Source organism: Xenopus laevis, chromosome 3L (genome assembly GCF_017654675.1).
Source record: "Xenopus laevis strain J_2021 chromosome 3L, Xenopus_laevis_v10.1, whole genome shotgun sequence".
NCBI lineage: Eukaryota > Metazoa > Chordata > Amphibia > Anura > Pipidae > Xenopus > Xenopus laevis.
In genome coordinates, this window is record NC_054375.1 from 43,261,118 (window position 1) to 43,274,393 (window position 13,276).

A 13,276-nucleotide genomic window follows, 5' to 3' on the forward strand; every position below is an offset into this window, starting at 1 on the left:
AGTGAAGCGAAGTTACGCTAGCGAAGGCTAATTTGCATACGGCGCCAAATTCAAATTTCAATGGAGGAATATGTATCAGCACTACAAATGGCTAGAAAACCTTCAAAACATCAAATAAAAATTTTATTTTGCCCTACACATGTACCCACTGTCTAGGTAAGTTGCCATGAGTCAGGAAATGTAGGGGGGAAGGAGGGGAGCCCCACAAAAATTTTTGATCTTTTTCAGGCTATCACCCATAATGTAGAAAACACGCCAGCGTTTTTTGGGACTTAGAAAAAATTTTGACTTTTTTTGAAGCAATCCCTATCTACTCTATTGCGCTTCGCCTGGTCTGAGGTGGCGAAGGAAGTCTAGTGTAAAAGGTAGCGTTCAGTACACTGCGCGCGTTAGTGAATTTGCGTAGTTACATCGCTAGCGAAAATTCGCCAGGCGTAAGGGTGCGAAGTAACACTAGCGAAACTACGCCAGCGTTTGTTAGTGAATTTGCACAGTAACGAAAATGCAAAACGCTAGCGAATTACCGCTAGCGTTAGACGCTTCGTCGCTTAGTGAATTTGCCCCTTAGATTATAAATTTCGCTGGAGCAGGGACTGATCTGAATGATATATAATTTCTGCAAAGTGCTGCAGGATATGTCAGCACTATAAAAATAAAGGATTATAATAAAGGAATATGCATTTGCTTAATGAGGCTATTAACAATTATTTTTGTGTGTGTTGGATTGTTACTGTAGACTCTCACTGTGACTGCTGATTAACTAGTCTCAAACTCCCTGCAAGCAATCCTTTCCCTGTGCCATTATTAAGGCTCAGTTGGCAGCTGAAGGGGGGGAAAAAATGACAGCTCTTGTTATGCTTGTTTAAATCACCTTTTTATGCCATTTTGTTTGTATATTGTTTATATATTCACTGGAGGTGTCATAGGCAGAGCAGAATGTTATCAGCGCAAATTGCATGGAAAAGGACGTTTCAAATGTGGCACTTTGGTGGTTCCAAATATAATTTACAGGGAGGAAAAAATCGACTCCATCTTCTTGTGAAAAAAAAAAGAACAACGCCATTAAAGTACTGAACTACAGCGCTTTTTTAAAATTCAAGCTAGTCTAAAAATAAACATTCAGGCATGAATAATATTAATATATTTAAATAATAAAAGCTGTAAGGAAAACTTTCAAGTCTAAAGTAAGGAAAGGCCATTCCATTCCATCTTCAAAGAAGTCTGTTTAGTCGCCTCTATATTTATTTACGCAGCCTCCCCTTCTAGTACAGTCATGCCCTGATTCCTTATGATCCACACCAAGTATTTGTTTCATAAATATTTATTTTAAAAAAAAGTCATTGTGACATGACCCATTTAACCATCTCCTGGTGCCAAATAGTTTCGATTTCTTTGCATGGCAGCCTTCAGTTAAAGCTCAAGTGTTTTAAGAACCAAAGAATATACAAAAACAACAACAAATAAAAAATGAAGACGAGTGTGAATTTGCCTATAAAAATATTGCTATAGTCACAATAAAAGGTTAACCCTTTTAAACCCACCCTAGCCTTGAGTAAGGGCTTCATTGTTCCTCTTTGCAGCTATTAATTGTAGATATTAAAAGAAGTTACAGTGGCCTGTAAATGGACAAGGTATATGTTTATTGAAGGGGCTGAAAAATAGTACATTTCATGATATTATTTCCCACTGGTGTCACTAAATCGCATCCTGCACTGTGTAGAGGTGGATGTGTAAGAAAGAAGGCAGCAAAATCCTGCACTGAAATCCATTTCTCAAAAGAGCAAACCGATTTTTCTATATTTAATTTTGAAATCTATCATGGGGCTAGACATATTGTCAGTTTCCCAGCTGCCCCCAGTCATGCCACATGCTCTGATAAACTTCACTCACTCTTTACTGCTGTACTGCAAGTTGGAGTGATATCAACTCCTCCCTTCCCCTCCCCCCCAGCAGCCTAACAACAGAACAATGGGAAGGTAACCAGATAGCAGCTCCTTAACACAAGATAACAGCTCCCTAGTAGATCTAAGAACAGCATTCAATAATAAAACCCAGGTCCCACTGAGACACATTCAGTTAAATTGAGTAGGAGAAACAACAGCCTGCCAGAAAGCAGTTCAGTCCTAAAGTGCTGGCTCTTTCTGAAAGCACATGAAAAGGCAAAATGACCTGGGATGGGGCCTACACATCAATATTACAACTAAAAATTAAATTAATTAAATTTTATATGGTAGAGTGAATTATTTGCAGTGTAAACAGTGTAATTTAGAAATCAAAAATACATTATAAAAATCATGACAGAATTCCTTTAAAGTTCATATAATCAAGAGTGCCCCACCCTGCCCTCAATTACTTAACCCAATGCCTCCTTGAACCCGTACACATGATCCTGCCTTTCAACTCTACCTCAGTTAATAATCCCCATGCCCTCATTCTGTAGTTAGTCCTTTAACCTCTGTACTACTTCCATATCACTAGTTTATTAACCCAAGTACTCTTCGACCATTATTTTAATGAAGAATTACTTACCTGGTCATCTTGTAAGCCCTTCATTAATGCCTTTAATTCATTGTCCCCAGTCTTCCTTCTCTGCCCTCTATTCTCCCACACACCCACAGTGCATTATCCCTAGCTTATATTTCTACAGAACTGTGATGTGGGAACAAAAATCTGGTACCTACTTAATATCAGAATAAAAAAACTTTTGGGGTCAATTTTGATTTGATTTTAAGTGGATAGGTTTTAAATAACGCTTCTTGGTAAACATTATAGAGCGCATATGAATAAAAAGGTGCTAAGACAATACTCCATAAGATTCCCCATACAATATGGACCCCTTTTTGTCAGGAGAGTATAGGCGTTTTAATAAGAATAAATAAGAGATCATTAACACACTCTACTTACAGTACCTTAGATAAAAACAATGTGATGTTTCTATTAAATGTATTGCTCATATCATATTTGTAGCAGTTGAAAGTGAGGGTTCAGTTAATAGATATGTCCCTAAAATCCTATACACATGCAGAGAGTACTGTATGTGAATAAGAATGTTGACTTGTCATTGTCACAAAGACAAATCTCAGCCACACTTGACTCCTGGGTGTGACAAAACTTCAATAAGTAATTCTGTGTCAGCACACAACTCCTCCACTTATTTCAGGTGCACGTTCAGAGGTGGCCACCACACACCATAGATACTTCAATATAGAACACGAACAGCACCTTCTTGATATAATAAAAAGGCCTTTATTCAAACATGGCACAGACCAATCTTAGCTAAGATTGGTCTGTGCCATGTTTGAATAAAGGCCTTTTTATTATATCAAGAAGGTGCTGTTCGTGTTCTATATTGAAGTATCCTGGGTGTGACTACAATAATAATTGACTACTAAATAATTGATAGAAGACTAATAAGTAATTGATTCCAAGTTTACATTTACTGCTTAGGAACCAGTGCATTCTGCAAATATACTAATGGTCATCCCTGTAGCATCAGAACTTAATTTTCTGCTTACGTTTGGTGAATTCCAGTTGTCTCCTAATATGAGCTTCTCACCAGCAGCACAGAGCACACTGAGCATTTGTAGTGTCACTAACCCCCATATGTAGTAAACGGCACTAGGTTTGTCCAGGAGCAGTAACCCACAGCAACCAATAAGATGTTTACTTTTAAACAGCTGACCAGTAAATGCTTACTGCTGATTGGTTGCTATAAGTGATTAGACCAGAAGCAAACCCTGCTCTTGTTATTACATTTGCCCGGTATCCACTCAAGATGGTCTAATGTGATCCAAGCACCTGATTCACAGAACTGTGCAAGGTCATTAGCACACATTTTGTGTCTGAAAAGTGCACTTAGTGCACTGAATGCGCTAATAAGTGAGAAGTGCAGGATCTATTATCCAGAATGCTTGGGACCTGGAGTTTTCCACATAAGAGATCTTTCTGTAATTTGCATTTCTATACCGAAACCCAACAGGATTATTTTGCCACCAATATGGATCCATGTATTTTAGTAAAAGATCATTTTTTTTATAGTAATAAACTATTTTATTACTATAGAGAAAAAGGAAGATTTCCTGTAGTTTGAAGCTTTCTGGATAACAGGTTTCCAGATAAGGGATCCCATACCTGTATTGTCATTATAAAGAGAAAGCATGTATCTAGATTCATTGGCAGCATGGTGGACCTATTGAAAATGTCTCCCTGTCTGTCCCATTACAGATATAGGATTTCTGAATAAGGGATCTTTCTCTGATTTGGATCACATACCTTAAGGGCTAGTCCACACGGGGAGATAGCGACGCGTTTGCGGTCGCCGCGACCGGCGCAGGCGACAGTTTTGTATGGGCGCCTATGTAAAAACGCCTGTGCTAACCACACGAGGCGATGCGCTTTTCAACAGTCGCCTGAAAATGCCTCGCCAGGCTTTTTCAGGCGACTGTTGAAAAGCGCATCGCCTCGTGTGGTTAGCACAGGCGTTTTTACATAGGCGCCCATACAAAACTGTCGCCTGCGCCGGTCGCGGCGACTGTCGCGGCGCTTTGTCGCCGCGACCGCAAACGCGTCGCTATCTCCCCGTGTGGAATAGCCCTAAGTCTACTAAAAGTCATGTAAACATTAAACAAACCTAATAGGATTGTTTAGGCACCAATATGGGTTCATGCAACTTAATTACCATCAAGTACAAGGTACTGTTTTATTATATACTATATATATATATATATATATATATATATATATAAAGAATATACAGTATATAAGAATTTGACACACCATAGATTCTGAGGTGCTCTAGTAATGGAAAAAAAAAAACTTTCACTACTCACTACCTACTGTAAATCTGTTCAAGCTAAGTTTACGTTGTAGTTCCTTATGATATTCATGCCTAGTAAGCCAATAATACTGTGCAAACACACAATGAAATGAGATCAATGAAAATGGTATGAACACTGAAAAACAATACCCTTTATTCAAAATCAATAGCCTAATGACATTTTTACTGAGAATTGCTTATTTCACATTTACATAGCTAATTAGGCTATTCCCTTACATCTTTAACAACTGATATAAGAAAAGATCAGAAACTAATTTGAATTTTATTAAAGAAAATCCAGCTGGGAATATATTAATTTAAATGTTAATCTCTCGGTAAAAATATTGTAGTTTCTATCAACTCCGGTCCCTCTTAGCAACGGTGAACGCAAATCTCCCCTTTCATTTTGAAGTGGCATAGAGTTACATTTAAATGGTATTAAACTCATTAAAGTTCTTTAATCTTAAGAGTGAACATGATAAACGTCTAATCATTAGACAAGGCTTTGCCGCTATTCATATTAATAATTGGCAGCTAGAAAAACAGCCAGCATATTACATACAAATTAAAATTAAAATCTCTCCCTTTGAAGTGAAAAATTACCATTGGTAAAAAAAAATCTATCTATTTTTACAACTTACTTCACCCTTTATAAGGCAGATTTATTTAAGAGAGAATTTAATTGGCTGTAGAAATGTTCAACAGTTGTTTCCTATTTATCAAGCAACCAATATTGTATTTTATTGTACAATATCTGTACAATAAAATACAGAATCAAATGTACAACCTTCTGTTATTGGACAGGGTTTTATGTATGTAAAAAAGAAGCCATAACAAGTAGCAAACACATCTGCTTTTTTTACAGCAACCTTTATAATTTCACTATAAACTCCAACATTTATCTTACGACACAAAAGACAATAAGGAACTCTTTGAACCATATTCAAGTCCCAAAGTTAAACACCAACACGATCCATCAATATAACCTATAATAATTCCACCCAATACACTCAACAGAAACTGCCCTCACCAAAGTAACCACTGACTTTCTTAGGGCAAAGTCTAAGGGTCACTAGACCATACTCATATTTTTTGATCTTTCCACAAGCTTTGATGCAATTGGTTACCCAGTTCTCCTCAGCATTTTTGCTCTATTGGCACTTGTGACACTGCTTTGCCATTGTTTGTCATTTAATTAATAATAACCACATTTCCATTCTCTGTTGGAGTTTCTCACGGCTCTATAATAAGTCATCTATTTGGATTCCAATATCACCCTTGTACAGATCCTATTGATTCTAGACCTCTCTCCTTCTGTCACATCCAAAGTTATAGATTGCTTTCCTGCAATCTCCTCCTATATGTACAGTGCTACCTTAAATTTTATTTCCACCAAATCCTCCCCTGTCCACTCACATTTATCAACATCACCCTTTAAGCTTAAAGGGATACTGTCATGGGAAAAAAAATTTTTTTCAAAATGAATCAGTTAATAGTGCTGCTCCAGCAGAATTCTGCACTGAAATGCATTTCTCAAAAGAGCAAACAGATTTTTTTATATTCAATTTTGAAATCTGACATGGGGCTAGACATATTGTCAATTTCCCAGCTGCCCCAAGTCATGTGACTTGTGCTCTGATAAACTTCAATCACTCTTTACTGCTGTACTGCAAGTTGGAGTGATATCACCCCCTCCCTCCTCCCCCAGCAGCCAAACAAAAGAACAATGGGAAGGTAACCAGATAACAGCTCCCTAACACAGGATAACAGCTGCCTGGTAGATCTAAGAACAGCACTCAATAGTTAAAACCCATGTCCCACTGAGACACATTCAGTTACATTGAGAAGGAAAAGCAGCAGCCTGCCAGAAAGCATTTCTCTCCTGAAGTGCAGGCACAAGTCACATAACCAGGGGCAGCTGGGAAATTGACAAAATGTCTAGCCCCATGTCAGATTTCAAAATTGAATATAAAAAAATCTGTTTGCTCTTTTGAGAAATGGATTTCAGTGCAGAATTCTGCTGGACCAGCACTATTAACTGATTCATTTTGAAAAAAAATTTTTTTCCCATGACAGTATCCCTTTAAGCTTATGTCTTCATCCTGTCTTTTACTCCCCACATCCAAACCCAAAATACCATACATTTCCTGGCTCTCAATTTCCTCTCAAATTAAATTTAAATTACCAACACTCACATCCAAGGCCCTTAACTTGACGTTTCTCCCTATATCTCACTTTATGCTCTCTACGCTGTGATTCTAAATGTTTCATGTGCAAGACTCCTCTTAAGCTTCTGTCTGTCTCTGGGTTTTCCTACAAGAATCTCACAGGCTGGTACTTCATTCTCATGAAACCAACATCCCCAAACCAGGAAAGGACACAACTGTGCATTCATTATTTAATTGTTTCCTTATTAAACAGTAATGTTAACATTTACATTCAAATGAGAACATTTGAATAAGGGGACAATCTCCTCATGCCACATGTTGAGCCTAATGTAGGTTCACTCCATCAGCTGTGTATTTTAAATTAGTAGGCTGTTTGTATGATGTTCCCTGGATACTCCATCCTGGCATCCACAAATCATGCAAATGTATCATAAAGGTTGGGAATCATACAGCAGGCAGAATAACTGCTAATAGGCTTTTATTTTGTGTCCACACAACATGTTTCGGGCTTCAAGGGCCCTTTCTCAAGTCACTTGAGAAAGGGCACCCCCTGCTCCCCCGGTAGTTCCGCCACTGCTACCAAACATCTTTTATTGATCTGTAAGGATGAGCTTTCCTGTGGATATAAAGAACTTGATTTTTGTACAGTGTTTTACATTCAGCCAAACTGTCGCCCCTGTGACACCGTAGCTGAAAATCTATTCCCCATCTATCGAACAGAGAAATAGACATAGGCTTGTATCAAATCTACAGTAAACTTGAACATTATTAATTCCCTTTAAGTTTAATGTTTTGCATATGGCAAAAATGATTTCATGACAATCGGCATTGGTGTGTTTTTAACAACTGCTAAGCTGTCACCTAGCAACAAGGCATTTGTTTAAAGGAAAACTATACCCCCCAAACAATGTAGGTCTCTATTAAAAGATACTGAGTAAAACAGGTCATGTGTAAAACCCTGCTTCATGTAAATGAACCATTATCATAATAATATACTTTTTTAGTAGTATGTGCCATTGGGTAATCATAAATAGAAAATTGCCATTTTAAAAAATAAGGGCCGCCCCCTGAGATCGTACGATTCACTGTGCACACATACAAACCACATGTAAGGTCACATGAGCCAATTAACAGACAGAGTTCTGCCTTTTGCTTCCTCACTTCTTCCTGTTACAGTTAGTGTTGTAGTATTTCTGGTCAGGTGATCTCTGAGGCAGCACAGATACAGTCACGAAATGGTGGTTCAAGGCAAGAGATGTAAAAGGGCAATATTTATGTAAATATATATTCCAGTTTGGTAAGATTCTTTAATGTCATTCAGTTTGATATAAACTATCTGTTGCTTAAATATTCATTTTGGGGGTATAGTTTTCCTTTAATATCAGACTGGAAGGTGAATAAAAGGGAAAGTGCTATGGGAGATAAGTGATATATAATAATATTTTTATTTAATTTATATTTATCCCCTTTATTACCAGGAAAAATACATAGGCGTTCAGATATACTGTTCAAGAAAAAAAAAAGCATTCTTTGAAATTACTGTTGGCTTTTGCAAAACCTTTTTAGTAAAGCTGATTAGAAATTAAAGCCTTGGGTTTACTTAGATCGATGATTATCACATGCCTTTTACAGCGTCCAGTGCATTAACAGCACTATAAGAGAAGAGCATTCTCCCTCTGCCATTCTTATCTGTTACACTGGTAACTTGGTAACAGCAGTTTCTTTTAAGCTTTTGAGTTGAGAAATTAAAGAAACACCATATCTGTATTGTAAGCTGATTCCATATAACGGAGTAGCTGTACCACAAACAGAAGGATGAATGCAAGGTTCCATATCTAATTCTAATCGAATTCTAGCAATGCAATTGTAATTTTACATATTTGAGTAAAACACATTTTACTGCTAGTAAGCCATTGATTGTCATGAAATACTGTAAATAAAAATGGTAGGAGCTTTGCCAGAGGCCTCTCACAAGGACCTAACACTGAAGCTTGATTGTTCTACATTACATGCAATTATGCCAGACCTTGGAGTGCTCAGTCCTTCTAATCTTGAGATCTCATTTGCTGCCGCTCTGTCCTCCACACTTGGCAGTATTCATCAAGATAAAGCGAAGCAATATAGAAACAGATCCAAACCTATTATGGTAAAAATTTCAACAAAGGAACATATTCTGTTGTTAAATAAAATTTAGGGCAATGGCTTCATCCCAGTGCTGCTCCAGTTGTTTTTTTCCTGACAGATATGGCTTGACTGAATGAGGATACATAGTGCAACATATGTGCCAGATTCACTTCACCAAGAATGAACAGATGGAGGTAAACACTGAGAAATTCAATATTTCGCCATGTAGCCTTATTTTTAACAGGTCCTCATATTTGATAGAAATGCATACCGCACCCCCTCAGGGCCCCCCCGGAAGCCCGCGCGCCATTGAAACTGCGGGCCGTACGGAGGGGGGCGGGGCCCGACGGCGCGTCACTCACCAGGGCCTGCCCCCCTCTAGTTACCCTGCTGTTGGGTAGTGCTGATGTGTTACATCCACAACCACTTATTGCCCCTCTAATATCCCAAAGGGCAATGCAGCACTCTTATTTTAAAATAATTTAAATATTAAGTTCATTTGATGAGCTTTTTATGTCCTTTTCATGGAGCACTTTGTTGCAAGCAGAAAATAGCGCCGCCACATGGATGCCTGAATCCTCTCCAATTTGCCCCAGAAGGGGAGAAAATCCTTCCTGAATCCAAAATGGCAATTGGACCAGTCCATGGATCAGCTTGTACTATGAGCTATCTCCCATAACTCTGTATTCCCTCACTTGCCAAAAAGCAATCCAACCCCTTCTTAAAGCTATCTAATGTATCAGCCTGTACAACTGATTCAGGGAGAGAATTCCACATCTTCACAGCTCTCACTGTAAAAAACCCCTTCCGAATATTTAGGCGGAACCTCTTTTCTTCTAATCGGAATAGGTGACCTTGTGTCATCTGGAAAGACCTACTGGTAAATAAAACATTAGAGAGATTATTATATGATCCCCTTATATATTTATACATAGTTATCACATCACCCCTTAAGCGCCTCTTCTCCAGCGTGAACATCCCCAACGTGGCCAGTCTTTCCTCATAGCTAAGATTTTCCATACCTTTTACCAGCTTAGTTGCCCTTCTCTGTACCCTCTCTAATACAATAGTGTCCTGTTTGAGTGATGGGGACCAAAACTGTACGGCATATTCTAGATATTCTTTATTAAATAACCCCATACGTTTATTGTCTGTGGCACAGTAAATACCTTTATTATGTGATTTTTATAGGGATGCACAGAATCCAGAATTTGGTTCAGGATTTGGCCAAGATTCTGCCTTTTTCAGGACTGACGCATGGACACTGCCTTGATGGGGTGCATCAGCTTATGCATGCTTTGTACAAACTTTGTAACTAAAAGTGTCTTTTTTTAAGAAAGTTACAGTTCAGTTGTGCAAGAATATTTTTTCAGGAGGTTATATATTGAGAGTGCTGGGGCTACCTTGTTTAGTACAGAGCTCAAAATCCTGTAACGCCCGACTTCTACACAACTCTGCATGCTGGGTATTGTAGTCTTACATGAAACTTGTCAGTCTGCAATTTGTTAATCAAAAATGACTTTACCCAACATGCATTGTGATATACAGGTTTGGCATATAAAGCAAGAGAAAACTTTGGCTGGTTTCCAAAGTACAAACCAGCCAATGGCCCAAAAAGTAGACGAAATCCGTACCTTGGCTAGTTTGTATTTTTAAAACCCGACTGGCAACCCTGCACCAAAAGAAAATATAGTTTTTTTTTTTTTCTTCATTAGAGAAAAAAAAAAGAGGCACAATGGTGTCTGGGAAATAGAGGGTGTGGTTTCCCGTGTCAGTCATGTAGCTGAATCTGTCTGTTATGAGATTTTTAATGCAGTAAAGAAGCAGAAAAAAAAGAGCATCCAAAGTGAATGAAAACTCACAGAGAAAAGAAAACATGTAAACGCTGGAACTTACAGCCAGAACATAATTAATCGCATGAAAACTTAACTGAAGATCAGTGGCACACTAGGAGGTTTTATTGGCTGGAAAAACACCAGTTACAGCTTGTGTCGCTTGCCTTTGACTTGCTGCCACTGGAAGATTTCGTCCCTGATATACACCTGTTGTGCTATTAGCCTATGAGGAAATCTGGAACCGGATTGGGAGATAAATATTTTCTCATTAAACTGAATCTGGACCAGTGCCTCTATTGCAGCTGAGAAACTTGCCGCCTGCTATAATATTTTGCCATTAAACCTTCTCAACAATTACTCCTTTATTTCAAAAATGTATCTGTATAGTTTCATTCTGATTGAGCAGCTCACTGGAAGGAACCATATTGTCAATCCTAATAACATCCCCTATATCAGTGAATATTTACCTAACCCTTTTTAATGACCCTTTCTAGCCGAAGTTAATTGTGCTTTCTGTATGAATGCAAATGGAGCATTTGAAGGTTTTATGTAACTGTTCCTTTAACAAAAAAAAAATGGTTACATGCCGGCCTATGAACATAATTTCACATACTTCTAGGATTACCAATAAAGCAATCTATTTCATGTCTGAGCAAGGTTTCTTAGAAATGACTTTCGTATCCCAGCTTACAATGAAACATGAGACAGCCGATGCATGGAACTGCTACTTTTAGGCTTCTGTGAGAAAACTCAATTCCCAGGCAGATAAGGAGACAGATTAATTAGGTGTGCCAAGAGCTTGTAGTCACCAGTTTGCCCTGTGGTGACCCACCCTGATGGGAACAAGGCAACTTTTCGAAGAATATGGTACGCTCTTATATTTAGCTATTGATATAGCTTTTCAAAAGTACCAAATTAAATGAAAACCATGTTTATTCTTCTCATAATTCCAAAGCTGAGTATGAACGGGAGCCTTTAATATTACAACCAAGCCATTCTTTATAGGCAGACATAGTGCCTTACAAGTTACAGATGATTGTAAGGTTGCAGCCTCTGAAGAATTATTCAACCAAAGATCTCCTTTACAATTGCATAAATTGTTCTTGAGACTGAAAAAAAGACATTCAAATTAGGGATGCACCGAATCCAGGATTCGGTTCGGGATTCGGCCAGGATTCGGCCTTTTTCAGCAGGATTCGTCCCAGCCGAACCGAATCCTAATTTGCATATGCAAATTAGGGGCAGGGAGGGAAAGACTTTTTGTCACAAAACAAGGAATTAAAAAATGTTTTCCCATTCCCACCTCTAATTAGCATAAGCAAATTAGGGTTCGGATTTGGTTCGGTATTCGGCCAAATCTTTCCCAGGATTCGGGGGCTCGGCCAAATCCAAAATAGTGGATTCGGTGCATCCCTAATTCAAATAATAGTAACTAAAGTATATCTGTTTTGAATCAACACAGTGTGATATGTTTCTTGCTGCTCTTGCCTAAAACAACCATGCTCTTCTACTAATAACTTACACACTTGTGAAGCCCTAAGTTCTTCTGCGCCTCACTATATCTCTTCTCTTGTGCCTTCATACATTCCCTGCCAAATCTTCTGTTATTTTTATAGCCAGGACCTAGTTACCTTATCCCCTTCTACCACTGTATCTTGCCTTAAATCTTTCTATCTTGCTGCTCCTTATCTTTGGAATTCTATCCCTGAATTCCTCTATTAAAGGGGAACTCCACACAAACATATCTTAAGTTTTTTGAAAAGTAAACATAATTTCAAGCAACTTTGCAAAATACATCAATTGAAAAAAATGCAGACTTTTCAAGATTTTCAATGTTTTGGAACAATTCCCTAAGCCTAGCCCCCTGCTCTCCTGCTGATCTGTCTGATTACTTTGCTGAGCTGGCTGACTACTGTTATATTGTATCAACAGCCATCTGTCCTCAGCCTGCATCCTCCAAACCCCACAATTCCCTGCTTCAATAAGTAAAGCAACATCACAGTGCAATGCATTGTGGGTAATGTAGTTCCTGCATGTTGTCTGTAAGCTGTGGAGAAGTTGTTACAAATTGTAACATCAGTGTTTAGTCCCTCCTTCCCTGCCAGTATTTCAAATGATGCAGACAAAGAACTGTTAAACAGCTGGATTTCAGCATAGAAAATTTTATTTATTCATAATTGTTGAAGAAACCGATAATAGTGATGGGTATATTTGGGGTTTCTGTGTTATGTGGGCCAATTTATCAAATTTTGGTTTGGAAGCCGGAGTTCCCCTTTAAAGGAATTGTTCAGTATAAAAATAAAAACTGGGTAAATGGATAGGCTGTGCAAAAT